Source organism: Rhyacophila brunnea, unplaced genomic scaffold, assembly GCF_057557595.1.
Source record: "Rhyacophila brunnea isolate RB1 unplaced genomic scaffold, BYU_Rbru_1.0 scaffold_4, whole genome shotgun sequence".
Classification (NCBI taxonomy): domain Eukaryota; kingdom Metazoa; phylum Arthropoda; class Insecta; order Trichoptera; family Rhyacophilidae; genus Rhyacophila; species Rhyacophila brunnea.
The window spans coordinates 343,580-359,996 of record NW_028233068.1 but is presented as its reverse complement, the minus strand read 5'-3'; the positions used below and the strand labels follow the sequence as shown (position 1 = coordinate 359,996).

At 33.5% G+C, this 16,417-nt stretch overlaps 3 protein-coding genes across 4 annotated transcripts in view; all 3 read right to left on the bottom strand.

The window, feature by feature from the left end:
* The window catches only part of LOC147066712 (putative ATP-dependent RNA helicase DHX35), a 109,708-nt gene that overhangs the window by 37,005 nt on the left and 56,286 nt on the right, over positions 1 to 16,417 (bottom strand). The window lies entirely within an intron of this gene.
* The window catches only part of Cpes (Ceramide phosphoethanolamine synthase), a 75,947-nt gene that overhangs the window by 3,244 nt on the left and 56,286 nt on the right, over positions 1 to 16,417 (bottom strand). Inside the window, exon 1 of one of the 2 annotated variants that reach the window (XM_085955045.1) lies at positions 1,108 to 1,220. The exons of the other annotated variant lie outside the window; for it this stretch is intronic. The gene's annotated coding sequence lies outside the window, so the exon portion shown is untranslated. Of the gene's footprint in view, positions 1 to 1,107; positions 1,221 to 16,417 lie in introns of those variants that run through there. 2 annotated transcript variants of the gene reach the window in all.
* Positions 1 to 16,417, bottom strand: part of LOC147066714 (uncharacterized) — a 1,113,477-nt gene that overhangs the window by 1,093,268 nt on the left and 3,792 nt on the right. The gene's annotated exons all lie outside the window — the stretch shown is intronic.

Sequence of the window (16,417 nt, the reverse complement as noted above, 5' to 3'; positions counted from 1 at the left end):
TACCTTTAGTCGACAGCTAGTTGGTAGGCCACCGTATGGCCAACAGTCATCTTTATGTAAAATTAAGTCTACTAAGATAAACCCCCGCCATATTGTTTGTCGCATTGGTTTGCCTAAACGCCTAGCGAAAATGGTATTTATTCATTAATATATCAATAAATCATTTGATTTTGTCCATTCATGATATTTTTTAAACGCTTTAAATTGTCATTTATATCGAAAAACTACATATGACACTGAAAACACATTTTACGCGATCGACTTGTCCAGACACCATTTTCAAAATGAATATTATTATTCCTTTAAAGTATCAGTAAATAGTAAAATATGTACCTAACTACACATTTTAAAATAAATAATGTAAAAGACAAATTTTCGACAACCCGTTTTGCACTGACTGCACTTGGCGATGAGTGGGTGACAAATTACACACAATGTATTTAATTAATATAATGTGACGCCAAATACGAGTAAGTACATATAACATGTAATAATACCTAAATATATATGCTACTACATACTTATAGTTTTCAAAATAATACAATATATTAAGGCATTGTAAGGCTGCGTGTGGATCAGACAATACTATTAACCGGGACAAAATAACAAATCAGCCGGGAATTCGGAACCCAGCGTTAATCCGGGACAAGTTCGGTCAAATCAGGACGTATGGTAAACCTAATTATACCCCATAAATGTATAAAATGTTATTATTTTCATACCATCGTGGGTATTTAATTTGAATGATTTGTTTCGCTTGAAACAATATCTAATAAACATTAAAAAATATAATTCGAAAAAAATATAATTTTTTAAATAATGGAACATTTAAGAAATAGACCTCATTGACGTTCCTACTGTTGAAAACAGTCTTTTACCCATCCTATCCTATATGTAGTATTTATAATCGCGTATTTGGATTAGAAGCCGATTTACTCAACTCGTTTAGGTACCGACATTTGGATCATTTTAATCCTCAGCTAATAATCATTATTATAATATTCGAATCCGCATCCTCCGACAGATTTTTAATTGAATTCTGACAATATTCTAATCTAAAATTGCAACACTCACTAACGAAAGTTCTAAGAATTGCTGAACACTCACCGACAAACACATCATTGTGTATGTACTTGATAAAATAACAATAATTATCCTTTATAAACTATTCATTGATGATTAAGTTTATTCGAATCTCATAAACATAAAAGTTTTATAACACACACTAGCGAAGCTTTTCAAAAGTTCCCTACAAAGTAAAGACGGTTGGCGGTGTACTCGCCACCGACTTCGATAGGTACACGACATTCACTGACAAATCTGTTCGTCTGAATAAAATTAATAGGCATCAGCCGCGGCCGGCATATCCGCAAAGTGAAACCTTTTGGTGTTGCCAACTTTGCGTTTTTCGTGCCAGATCTAGCTTGCAAAAAACACATTTTAAATAAGTTCCTGGGAAAATGTGGTATGAATTTTTCCTGTAGGTATGTATATAATATAGAGTCGGGTTTCGGGAATTTCCTGATGGGAATTCTCGAGAAATATTCGAGATTTTCCATCCCGAATCTCGAGAATTAAAATTTTTAACATTTCGGGAAATTCCGGATTTCGAGAATGTTTTCTCGATATTCGGGATTTCTTTATTATCAAATATTGATTGAAAAGGCGATTGACAAACATTGCAGAACATGCGACAAACGAACTTTTTTCGTCGTTTAAAAACGAACTAAATATGTATATGAAAAAAGTGGACAGAAAACATAAAACGTCCAGACTGATCGGGGCATTTAACACAGTTAAGCCAACGTCGACTCAAAATGAGCGCAATTTTTCAACATCAGGAAATTTTGTGTCTCAAAAGCGTACGCGATTGTCAGACGCAGCCATTGACAGTTTGTGTTTTTTGAAATTCTATTAAGCAATGATTTGAATTATTTTGGTTTTCGTACTTTTATTTGTTTGTCTTTTTACTTAAATAAAAAAAAATCATATTTTTGGTTCATGTAATTTGATTCATGGAATTTGTCTGTTTTACACAGATTTTAGGATTTTTTAGTTTTTTTTTAATTTTCTCGATATCTCGAGAATTCTTTTCTGGAAATCCCGAATCTCGAGATTGAGATTTTCTCGGGAAATATCCAACTCTATGTATATAGCCAATTACTTAAACATGCTTAAGTATGCTAGGTATTTAGTTTATACAATTGCTGACCATCAGATACTTAATGAATGTAGGTTGGTACTTGAGAACTGAAACAACGCAATGAAACGATAGGAGCATTCATGGCTTCAATAGTGATATTAATGTAATGGTATTAGATATAATTTAATGTGTGCTTCGGTGTCATGACTTGGCACCAGATTGACGATTATCGGAGATTCCACTCTTCTGGAGTTACCTAATTATGTCAAATAAATTGATTATTTCTTTGATATTTCAAACAAAAGTCTTCTTTTAGCTCTAATGACATGACTAGTTCATAAGAAGATTATGTTTATTAACTTTTATGTATGAATATTTTCAATATTACCAAAGTCGAAAGGTCTCGGGTTGAGCTACAATATATTTCAATCTTTTTGTAGAATTCGAATCTCCTCGTTTATCAAATAAGTCAGTGTAAATTTATTTAGTTCGTATATATTTTTAGGATAGGATAGGATTTTTGTCAACTTTTAAATAAGTTTCTGAGAATATGTGGTGTGAATTTTTCCCGTTGATATAGCCAATCATTTTTCGAATTTTGCATTTTTGTCGATAAGTGAAAAAAAGATACTTATGTATTGAATTCGTTTTTGGTAGAATAAATACTTGCAATAAGTACCTATAATGTTCTATAATGTAATCTAGCGTTTTTCCTGCCAAATAGCATTTTTTCGTGCCCCGTATGGCATGTTTTTGTCAATGATAGTTGGCAACACTGAACCTATCGTCCAAACGTAATCAACATTTTCCCAACGCACAGTAAAAACAGCCATTTGAGGGATTCGGATCACCGGATATAAATAGACCGTAGACGTGTAGAGAAGAGAAATGAAGCCGTTAAAACTCCTAATAGGATAGACATCGTATTGCTTACATTTATACACACTGTACTGGTGTGTCTAGTTGTAATTGACATTATACATTATGCAGCACAATTAGAAAATAATATGTTACCTCTAAATTAATAAATTATATGATGTATATTGGCGTATGTATTGATTGAAGAGTTTTCAGAATGAATATTGTATAATATTTTAAGTAAAATAGGAATACATTATAATGATATAATTAATATAATATAATAATATGTATTAAGAAGTGAAAAGGGTTAGACACATCGATAGTTTGTTAACGAGGGTATCCATAAAAGCTCGGAAAAAAACCTCGGGTCCACATCCTGAAACCACATCCACAAGTTTCTTCAAAAAAAATATCAACTCGGATCCTACTCACTGCGATAAAGATAAAGTTACTAATGCTAACCATGATAATGATAATTTCACACTAATCACTTTACCACTATACGGTGTTCACCGTGAATACATTTTAATAATACGGATTTGAGTCCATATCGATAGCGGTATCGACAATTTTGTTTGAAACTTGATTTATTTGTCCTTCGGATATTAAAGTGAGAATAAAATACACACCTTATATACCTGCTTATATGAAAAATCTACTCACAGAGATTTATCGTAGAAGTGAGTAACTACATATTATAACTATCTATGTCTCAAGGGAAGCATAATGCCACCAGCGGTATCCAGATACGAAGGCGATAAAATACGAACCATCCAATTTAATACTGGTTTCTTTTAATTTAAATTTTAATGTATTTTAAAAAATCAATACCTATGGATCTAAAAATATTATCATCAAAGATACACTTTGTTCGTAACCCTTAGTCGAAAAAATCCAAGGGTCCGTAGAATACTACACTACAACCGACGTATATAACTACCTATGCAAACGTCAAAAACTGAATAAAATCCTTATTTATTATAAAATAATTACTTATATAAGCATAGTACAAAGCAATTGCATACAGGAGTCCGATTACCGCAAACCGGTCCGCCGGTGTATATTGGATTACAAGACGCAAAACATCATTCACAGAAACAATATTGTAGTGGTAAAATGCTTACTCGAACACTATTATCAACGGTAATTCAGTATTATTTTATCAACGTCACAATAATAAAGATATTATGTCTTTGACAGGGCAGACGAACCTTTTTATGCTGAGATGCCAAAAAAACGTATTTGTAATAATGTTTGGAGCGATGCCGAGGAATTTTGTCCAGGATTTTGACAAATTCTGTTCAAAATCAGAATCGAGAGCTTTTTTTGCTCGTTCTTGTTTAAAAGTTTTGTTTATATTCTGTCTCTAACTCGAGTGATATTTTTAGCTTTTCAAAAAAAAAAAAAAATATCCGAAATTTCCGGTCACTCTTTTGTGTTTTCATTGCACTATAGAACTACGGAACGGTCGGTTTTCGATTAAAATTGAATCATAGGTCAAACCCAGCTGTATTTGCAAAAAAAATCTTCTCTATCTGCGTGCCAGTTGAGGTTTCACGTGGTTCTTAAATTCTCATGCGTCGCGTGCACCATACATTCACGACCGCCAGTATATGGGATAGCATAAAGACCAGCGTTACCAACATCTAGCATTTTTCGGTAAGCATCTAGCTTGTGGCGTTTATACTAGGGTTTTTAGGCGTCGAACAGCTTTAAATATGCTGAAATTACGCTAGATACCTATTTAGTTTATACAATTTCAGGCATATCAAATTTCTGACCATCAGATAGGTACTTAATGAATGTAGGTTGGTACCTGAGAACTAAAACAACGCAATGAAACGATAGGAGCATTTATAGCTTCAATAGTGATATTGATATAATGGTATCAGATATAATTTAATGTGTGCTTAGGTGTTATGACTTGGCACCAAATTGACCATTATCGGAGATTCCACTCTTCTGGTGTTACCTAATTATTAGTTACCGTATATTGTCAAATAAATTGATTATTTCTTTGATATTTTAAACAAAAGTCTTCATTTAGCTCTTATGACATGACTAATAATTGGGTGGTTCACAATACTTATGGATAGTCCAAATTTCATAAAATTCGATTTTTTGTTTCAGTGGCTAGATAAAACAGATTTCTACATTGTGTGTCAATATCACAATCGTAGCTCTACAATTATCCACATAAATGGCAATACTAGTATTGATAAGACATCAAAATATTGAAATGTGAATCTTGTCCATTTTGACAGTTTCTTCAGCAGTATAAAGAGGTATTTGCTAATATTGCCTGAATATATCTTATGTTTACTATCAAAATATGGTGAAAATATTCCTGAAATTTACAAAAGGAGTTTTAACTTTAGATCCAAATATTTCAGGATCCATTTTGATGGACTTTTGATGGATAATAATTATTGTGAACCACCCAATTATTATTGTTCATAAGAAGATTATATTAATGAACTTTTATGTATGAATATTTTCTAATATTAGAATATTACAAAAGTCGTCAAGATCTCGGGTTGAGCTACAATATATTTAAATCTTTTTGTAGATAATATTTCGAATCTCCTCGTTTATAAAATCATAGTCAGTTGCAACTTGATTGAAGTTCGTATGTATTTTTATAACGCGGTACCTATTCAACGTATACAGATAATAGAATAGGATGAGATTTTTGGCAACTTTTAAATAAGGTCCTGAGAAAATGTGGTGTGAATTTTCCTGTCGGTACAGCCGATGAATTTTTTTTCAATAGACGAAAAAAAATGAATTCATTTTTAGTAGAATAAATACACGCAATTTAGTTTTCAAAAAATCTAGCGTTTTTCTTGCCAAATGCATGTTTTCGAACCCCGTCTGGCATGTTTTCATCAACGACGGTTGGCAACACTGATAAAGACTATAAAATGAGCATTTTAATTCTTCGAAAAAGTAATTTAAAAATGTATTATTTGTATAATATTATTACTTATAGCGTCACACGAAACTCAACTGTAAATACTATAAAACCATTGGTGGCCAGAGGGCAACTAGGCACACATACCGAGCAAAAAAATATGTTTGCTACATATACGAAGCAATGACAATATTGGCCATCTTTCATTCAGATTTCAAATATATAGGTAGGTACAATTAAATATCGAATAAATAAATGACTTCAATATTATTGTTTAAAGCTATAGGTACTTCAGTTGAGGCATGGTCTAAAAGATAGTGGCTAGGCGATGCGCGGATTGTGCAAATGACGCTTGCCAAACGAAATATAATTTGTCATAAAAATCCAACATGCGTCCATTTAATGTTATGTTTATTGTTACTAATAATAATAGTATATTCATAGACATATTTTCTTTTTTAAGTACATACGTAAAGTTTTTTAGTCATCTTTACACGATTTAAGACTATTTTCATCCGACGCCATGACAAAACAAATCGACGTGCGGACTCCTCTACGGTCGCTCTCCGATTGGCGACTATTGAGAAATTTCGTCGCACCTACTGTTGAAAATTATTTACCGTTTCACTGAAGTACGCTCTTGATTTGATTTGATTTGTTGATTTTTGATTTTGTTGATTTCAACAAGAGAATCATGTCTGCGAATAAATGCTACTTTGGTCTGTTATTAAGACATTTTAAGTCCCGCTTACTATCTTGCCGAACTAAAAGCTCTCTTTACAAGACACTTGTAAAGCCAGTGCTCACCTACGCATCGGAAACCTGGACATTAACTCTGCGAAATGTAAGAGCCCTGAACATCTTTGGAAGAAAAATTCTCCGCCGTATATATGGACCGATCAGGGATGGCACCAATTGGAGGAGAAGATACAATGCTGAGCTCTACGGGCTGTACGAAGATTGCAGCGCAGTTCAATCAATTAAGATTGGGAGACTGCGATGGCTAGGTCATGTGCACCGTATGAATGACAATGAACCGGCAAAGAGAGTGATGCCCAGCAATCCAATAGGACGTAGAAGAAGAGGGAGGCCAAAGATTCGCTGGTTAGATGGAGCTGTCAGTGACTGCCGTATTCTGGGGGTACCAAATTGGAAAGCGGCCACACTGGATAGGGACAGGTGGAGGGAGCTGTTGGAGGAGGCCAGGACCCACACCGGGTTGTCGCGCCCCTGATGATGATGATGATGAAGTACGCTCTTAAGTAACGTCGATAGAGCGTTTTATTTATACACCTTAGAGAAGAACTTTAGATTTGTATGTTTTTAGATTTAGATTCTTCTTTAGGTCCCATAAACGTTATGACATAGCGTAACAACATTGAACACGGCAGCGCTCGAAATCGAAAATATTACGAACCGGAGCACTTGAAAATCTCATTTCTACCAAATATTATACTGTCAAACATGGTATTATTCTCTATTCACCTGTATCTCTCGCCCATATGCAATGCATGGTTGTTCTACCTACTCCCATGGAATGTCACTGATTAATTAATTAACACATTTACTGCTAACTAGATAATTACTAATTAATTACCACATTTTTAAATAGCATGATAATTATATATAATGGCCACCTAATCGTTACGCGCCTAGCGCGTCTTTAACATGGGTACAAAATCTTCACAGACCCTAAAAATGTCGGAAGGCAAAACTCTCATTAATTATGAGTAATATTATTAATCATATCAGAGTATACCTAATATTAACGTCCATTCGTGTATATTTATAATTTATATCAATCATTAATGATTACTATCATTACTAGAGTTAGTGACGCTTTGGTTGGGGTTGGGATACGTTGATGCACCTACCTATCAGACTTCGTACTATATTTTTATGAGGAACACTATTTACTCAAGGCCGAAATCATAGAGGTATTAAATAAGAAGAGGGGCAAGGAATCGGCTGTCTCATACAATGAATGAAGCAGGCCAACAATAGGCGACAACTTACAAGAAAAAGCGACGCGATAAAAAAAATGCAGGGCATCACGGAGTATTTACTTCGGTCATTATAACGTACCCATATAATATAATGTTAACGTGGAAATTTTGCCGCAATTTGATTACCAGCCTGCCTCACCATACTTTCATATAACCTGCCGCTCCTAGGCCGAAATCGAGTAGAATTTAAAATTCCCTACATTTGTTGTAGCAAAATAGCACAAAATCTTATTATGACCTGTATAATTTTATACATAGGGAGGGGTTAACGAATTAAATATTACACGACGTAAATACTAAACGACAAGTTTCATTCTACGATTTTAAAACAATGTAAAAAAATAATTATTTTCTTTTATTCACGAACAGGAACCCAATGGATGAAGCGATAGTCTCGAGGATTTCAAGGACCCGAGATGGGATGCGGTACATTTCGAGCACTGACATGGTGCCTGTTCAATTTTTGAAAATATTATTCTAGAACCCAGCTAGATATTATTCAACTATTGTAATAATATGTGTCGAAGAAAACAAAAACATCATGTACGAGTAGGTAGGTATCAGATCCCCCTCCCCCGTTTGAGACGAGCGATTGAAATTAAAATGTGTGGGGCGACTAGAAAACAATCTGGACGCTCTTGTTCTACATTTTCATTGGGTTAGGTACTCTAAATTTAAATTATCGCGTATTTCCAATCGATTTTGTTTACGGCGGCACGTGTAAAATAATTAAATAACACAATCGAACAATGAACCGCACCAAACGAGTTCAATAAGGTGTAACTAAATTCGATAATGCAACGTTAACACGACACGAAATATATCGAAGAATTACATTTATTTTCAAAATTTCGAAGATTTTTAAAAACGTACATCTATTCCCTTCGGTTGGTCAATCTATTAATTATTTTAATTTATACACGTGATAAAATCTTAACACGTAAGAAAAGGATCTCAACACCATGCAATGCAATGCAAAGAGGTATCTATACTGTGTTATGTTCAAGTTCACTTGAGTGTTACACAATAAATAAATGCAGCAATTAATGAGATTTATCATTGGTGTCGCGGTTTATGGCAGGGTAAAAATAAATATACACACAGCTACAAATAATAAATAGGTACCTATACTTAATCAATTTATCACTAAATATGTAATAATATGGTTTGGTGTATGTTTATGTGTTTGCGGTGAACTGTCTCTTCCATCACTGACGACTTGCTTGCATAGGTACGACTCCAAGTGACAGACATACTAGTGAACAGGATCCTGTCTGAGCGAAACGATAGTTTGTTTTGCCAATTTTATTCTCCGGATTCTAGTCATTTGCCTTTTTATTTATGAATTTTAAGAACATCCCTTCATTTCAGAAAACTGAATATAATTGGAGATAGTTTTGATAAAGAAAAGTGATAAGTACTAATGTTAATATTATAATGTGGATAGAATAGAACGAATATGATAATAAAACTATTTTGAATAAGATTAGATAGGGGAAAAACGTGTATAAAGCGTAACACACATTGAGGTGCATGTCGCCTACTGTCACGAGCGGGGCTGCCGCTACGGGGAAAAAAGTGTGTAATGTCGTTGTTCTTGGTGTTTAAAATGTTATCAGACTGATGCTCCCTTCCCGTAGCACATTTTGAACAGAACATCTATGTTTTGAACCTTTAAACGAACGTTGTCAGTTGGCAAAATCTGCCGTAATCACTAAAACAACAATGAGGGCACTTCGCGTTGACTGCACTGCATCGGCACCTGCATGACGTTTTCAACGTTTTTTATCATATTCCACGTCTGCACTTATCGAATGTCATGTTAAAATTACGATTTTTTGTTTTTAGCGGTTGGCACTATGTATTTTCTATGATAATGTTGTCTATTATCTATGGTCTGCAAGTTGGGTTCTATTAAAAATATTATTTATGGATGTCATGTCAAACGTAATTTTAACGTACGCACACGTAGAAACTGTTAAAATTAATTGAAATTAGCATGAATAATTAATAATAATTCAAATTACTGATTCATTATAGTAGGCACTCTCCATCAGTGTCATTCGTCAGTGAATTTACGGAGACCATGTCCTTTCAAAATATTTTGCAAAATGACGAAACCATAGACTAAATTTTCGCCGCGACAGCGTGCCAATAGGCGACATGCACCGTGACATGCACCTCAATATGGGTTGCGCTTAAGACTACACGTCTGCAATAGAACGTAGCATCCGTGGAAATAGGTGACCTGCCACCGGATCGGGAAATTCCCCATTCGATCGCCCAAAATACTTAAATTATTAATAGGTACACACTAAAAATTATACACAAATATTACACTTTGATTTGTAATTTTGTAGAATGCAACGGCTCGAAGCGCATTAAAAATGTAACAGGAACAAATATTTTTCAGAGTTCTGTGATATCACATTTAGAATCTACACACGAGTTGCTCACGATTTACAATGTAAGAGCGGAATGCACAATCTGAGATTTCGTTCCTAAGGATAAGTCGCCGAAAAGCATGACTTAACTATAGACAATCCTGAGTATAGAGTTAAGGAATCCTTAACCATAGACTACTTTTGTTATGAACACGCCCCCTTCAGTATTACCATTTACCACTGACAGCTGCTGTCAAAATAAATTCGCATGTCTATAACACAGTCCATACACTCAAATTCATTTAACAATGTATCTCAATATGGACATTGATAGTGTTAATTCATTTGGCATGTACTTGCAGAATATTATTTTATTTTTATACGCCAGCCCGCAGAAATACAAAATACCAGATGAAAAATGACACTAGACGCTAGTGTTACCATGTTAAAAAAAATCTTGTGGTGCCTGTGGAATCACGTATAATGACTTATAAAGGAAACATAAGAGTATTATAATTAAATATTAATATGTATTTATAGTTATTGCATTTATAAAATGCAGTTGTCATATTTTTGTCATCGTTTAACAATTATAAAATAATTTACCTAATTTACCTAACGAGAATTTTTAAATATGGTATTATTTTCAATAGAAATGATCTTAACTAAGGACAGTGTTTCTGCATAGTGTTTTCTGCTAAGGAAATTTTAGTTATGACAAATGTTTCTGCATTCCGCTCTAAGTGTTTAGCAAATAAGGTTTACACTTTCGTCGATCTACCGAGATTTCTCCCGATCGGTCAATCCGCCCTTACCTATGCATTGACAACATTTAACACACATATCGAACAATATTGTATGACGTATGTTAACCGGCGTGGAATTGCACGTTGTAAAAAACAGGTTCAATACGGTCTAACGCCATTATTTGTATTCATGGTAGGGAAATAGTAGGCGAGTTAGTAATAACAGAACACGACCGTGAACTGTCCAGTCAAAACAAAGATTCAAGCCAGTGTTGCCATATTTTGAAAGTGGAATTATAGTACAAAGCCTCAAAAATTATAGTATTTGGGGATAAAATATAGTACGCGTTGTCATCTGTTGAAAATGTATAGGTTTTTTTAGACATATTTTACCGCGGGCCGCATGTTCCCAATTTTTCATGGTCGGCTCGTTTTTTTAGGAAAAAAATTTCAGATTCCCAAATTTTCAAAGACGGCTCCTTTTTAGAGAATGAAGTTTTACGGAATTTTGTAGAATGAAGAAATATCAGTAGATTCCAGAAAATATCAGTAGATTCAGTATATTGCCAAAATTATAAAAAAATATCAGTAGACATGGCAATTGCGAAATTATAGTACTTTTTACATATTTTTTCCGAAATTCAAAATTATAGTATTTTGTGCGTACTATACCTATTTTATATCGTACATAGTATGCGGACCAAAATTATAGTACAAATACTATAATTATAGTACGGTTGGCAACACTGATTCAAGCTTACAAGTCGGAACCGACTGATATACCGTTGGCGTTAAGAATGTAAGTATTCAAAATTAATATCTACTTATATGCACATCACTGTATGATTCACCTTTTAAACGAGTTGGCTACTTTGCATTCAATTATTGGCATTAAAAATATATTTCTGATTCGATCACAAATTGGATTATGCTTTTGTATGTCTTTAGCGGGAATCGATAGTACCGCAATGAAAAGATACACGACCGCGCACTTGTGAAGTTCGTAATGATGTGACGGAAGACTGTGTACATACTAATTTCGTTGTAGGAAGCCGTATACAATCTTACATTATTATTATAATATTTATTATTTCGTATAAATTACAGACTGGTCCGAAATAATTACTACTACTACTGCTTCGCCATATTACCATTATCGGTTGTCACATCTCCGGCATAGATAGAAGCACACTGCAAGGACATGGTTATACGACAATGATTATTTAACGACCGTTTTTAACGACCCGGAATTCGCTTTTCGGCATAATATCCAGAAACTATACACATTCGGCTATGAGTTGTTATGACAAATATACAACTGACATATATTGTTCATCACATACCCTAAGATGATTGTATCTACTATTTAAAAAATATTATATAATATTTCTGTATTTCCACATATTGTTACCTATCGAATGCTTTAGGGGCGCACTGTATATCACATTCCGTCATAGTCCAAAAATTCCTCTCGTACTTTCATTATCTATTTATATTATTATCCTAAAACATTTTGGAAAACGCACTAATTTCTCATTAAAATAACACTTTGTTTATGTGTTTAGGTACATCTTCACTCCGATCTGTGCGCTACCAAATTGTCTACCGATTGATTTGGACACATTTCAGAATTGTCCCAATGATTTTACACTTTACAGGTACGTGACGTTTGTATCCGATATTTCCTTACATGCTTCGCCGTATTATGTACTGTTCACGTCTAACAAAATTACATTTTCGTCGCTTAAGACCTTCTAATCCTTCATTGACAGATAGAAAGGATTATTTTAATTCAAATATCGTATGTAACTACGCATTAGCGCACATCATTTTTTCCGGTGAGAATGTACCTACATAAAATTGTCAGAGAGCGCCTTCACTGATTTAATTCCATATTATATAAACTACATATTATTCCCAATTTGATTATTTAAATACTTCTTTACGTCTATTCATACTCTATTTTTTTATTGAATATTGAACCTAAAGATATTTGAGGCTACCAATTTTCACATATTACAATAGTCATTATATGCCACATTTGCATCTAGATACTGAAGACAAAGTTGCCATTCTAAAGAATGAAACAAATTTAAATCTTTATTTTATTTAACAATCTTATATTACTGCGTGAAAGACATCATAATAACGGGTGATATTATAATATAATATCTACATATTTATATCAATCCACTAGGCCACCTGATTCTACTCCTTTCTGTCATATGAACTCCTATATTTATCAAAACCGGTGATATTATATAATATATTTTTATAATGCCAATATCATCATGAGCCTGAATCAATCCACTGCTGAATGAAGGCCTCTCTAAGTTGTTTGTATTCCTATTGGTCATATGTATTGCTATATATACCAAAATGCTGATATATCTACCTATTCATATCATCATCAACCAGGATCAATCCACTGCTGGACGAAGGTTATCCCAAACTAATTCTACTCCGCTTGGTCATATGTATTGATATATTTATGAAAATAGGTATTATTATATACCCTATCTTTTTATAACGCCATTATCATCATCAACTTGAATCAATCCACTGCTAGATAAAGGCCTCTCTAAGTTGATTGTATTCCTGTCGGTTATATGAATTGCTTTATCAAGATTTGTTTCAATATGAACGTCCCGCACCGGGTAACATTAATTTATTGCTTTTACGATAATGCTGTGATAAGAGACTAAATTTTAGTTAAAATATGATTTTTTTATATTTCTCCTTTTACCGAAACGGAACACGCGGTAGATGAGTTTACGTTATATTGGATAGAAATTTATGATAATTACATTTAGGTATTGAATTATATTCGAATGATTGAGATGTATTTTGTATTATTATTAATATATATTAATAACCATATCTTTGCTTTTTCGTACAAGGTGGTTGTTATTAATTTTGACCAATAACAAACATCCGGGCTTTGAGAAAATCACGTTCATCGGACATTCGGACAAAATCATATTGTGTACTCACCGGGGTCGAACCAGAGCTCCCGGATGAAAGGCCAGCGCTTTACGCACTGCACCACGAGAGCCGCCGATTGAGATAAGTATATTATTTATCATATTTAATTGCACGTGCTTTAACGAAAGATTTATATAATTATACAAATAAATTGTATCAAAATATGAGTGGTAACAATATGTAATTACCACCTATTCTGCTAGGTCCTGCAGCCTGTGGCGGTATTGAACAACACACTGAAGACATAAATCCCAAATCGCGAAATGACAACGCATGTGACCCCAAATTTACATTGACAGTAACGACGTAAAAATCGTTAAATTGACAAATCAGCAAAATGTCAAACTGTTTGAGGTGAGCGAAAGCTACCAAAGGAAGAACTACCGCGCCATCAACGCATATATATATATATATATATAGATTTACTTTAGAATTATATTAAAATCCACTAGCATGAAGTACGCTTAGGTATCTGCAAGACCTAGAGAGACAGCTGGCTCTACTAGTATTAAAATAAATAGTGCTAAATTTTATTTCGTACGCACCAACTACCGCACTACTAAAAACCGTGTTGGAATTCATTATATAAACTTTAAATTAAATATAATAATGTTACTCTCCGGATAATATTATAGATATTATAAACTTTATGGAGGTATACAAATTTTAATCCATTTGAATATAAAATGCTGCACAAGGCAGAGCATCGAAAATGTTTTCTTCTTTGAGGAATAGGAAATATTTTGGAGAAGAAGAATGTACGCTGGCTACGGATGGCAGTCATTTGTTTGTTCAATACATAATGTATTTTCTAATTAGGAGAAAAATGATATTTCCGTCGAATAGGTACTTTTCTCATAATCGTGTGCTGTGAATAGTAAAGAAGTCGTCTGCACGCGCCACAATACCACTTTATATTATTGTAAACATAGGTAAGTAACAAAAATTGTGCGTAAGTAAACAATTGGAATGTTTTTAAGTTTTTGATTACAATTTAACACTTTTGTCAAGTAAATTATCAGTTATATTGAAATTCCACTGCTCGCTTTCAAAGCAAGTAAAATGAATAGAGCTCTATTATTTTTTAATATACCTAATTGACGGTAAGTTAAATTGTTACTGTCGAGCCTTGACATTTTAATTTCAGATTTAGCTCACATCATGAAAAACTTTGAGAACCCCCGGTGGAAGATATTTTTGTAGGTAATGGAGATGTGAAGTATTTTTGTAGTTCTAATGCTTATATTATCCTACATCGGTTCGGTGAACATTGTATATTAATTAGGTACCTACTGTTATAAAAGTTATATCAAAAAAAGTTTCCGAACATAATATACACATTTAATATTTAGTGTGTTTTTATAATATTATAAATGACCTTGGATTTTTGTTATCCGACGCAGATGTTCTTGGTCTGGAGTCTGGACTAGGCATACATACGTAGTAGGTATAGTGATACATACGCAAATAAAAAAGTAATTAGTACTGATAGTAAGTAAGTATAATTATATTAATGACATAGTTTATTTTCTTTGTCTAGCTAGACTCTAGAGTCTAGTAGGTTAATTAATTTGCGCAATATGTGGAACGGGACAACAAATTAATTAATACGAGCAGAGCCAGCTGGCTGTTGCCAGCCTGTCTCGCTAGGTCTTGCACATTATACCAGACCCCCAAGAGTGTGACGTCATATATGGACGGCCCCTAACAACTATTTCTTCAAAAGGGTTTTATGAAAACTTCCCTGTGTGCTTTGAAATGCTCTACTTTAGAGTGAAAATAGTAATTTAATTGAATATCAGTAATGCGCCTACTTAATAAATCACAACGTTTTATCACCACATTTCTCAATAATTGGGGAAAGAGAATTAATGTAAAAAGTGTGAACTTGAATTGACTTCAATATATATTCAAAATTTGACTTCTTCTTTTATTATATTACCAGAGGAATAGAATTAGATTGGTGAGGGTTTCATCCAGCAGTGGATTAATTCAAGCTGACGATATAAATAAGTATATATATATATATATATATATATATATCAATAAGTCTAATAATTAATATAACAATATATAGGACCGAGAAAGTAGAATCAGGTTGGGGAGACATTTATCTAGCAGCTGATTGATCCAGGCTGATGATGATAATGATTTAAATACGTATGTATATTATAGCACCAATTGCTGAATGGCTTTTAAATATTTTTGGGTTATATTTGCTCAGGGGTTCACAAAGTGTGTCCCGCATAACTTTTTGACGTGTCCCGCGAGATTTATGTTAAATCTGTATTACTTTTTATTCTTCATATCGAATATTAAAAATTACATTTAAAATGAAATATCCTCTGGCAAGAATGAATGGTCAGACGCTTTGATAT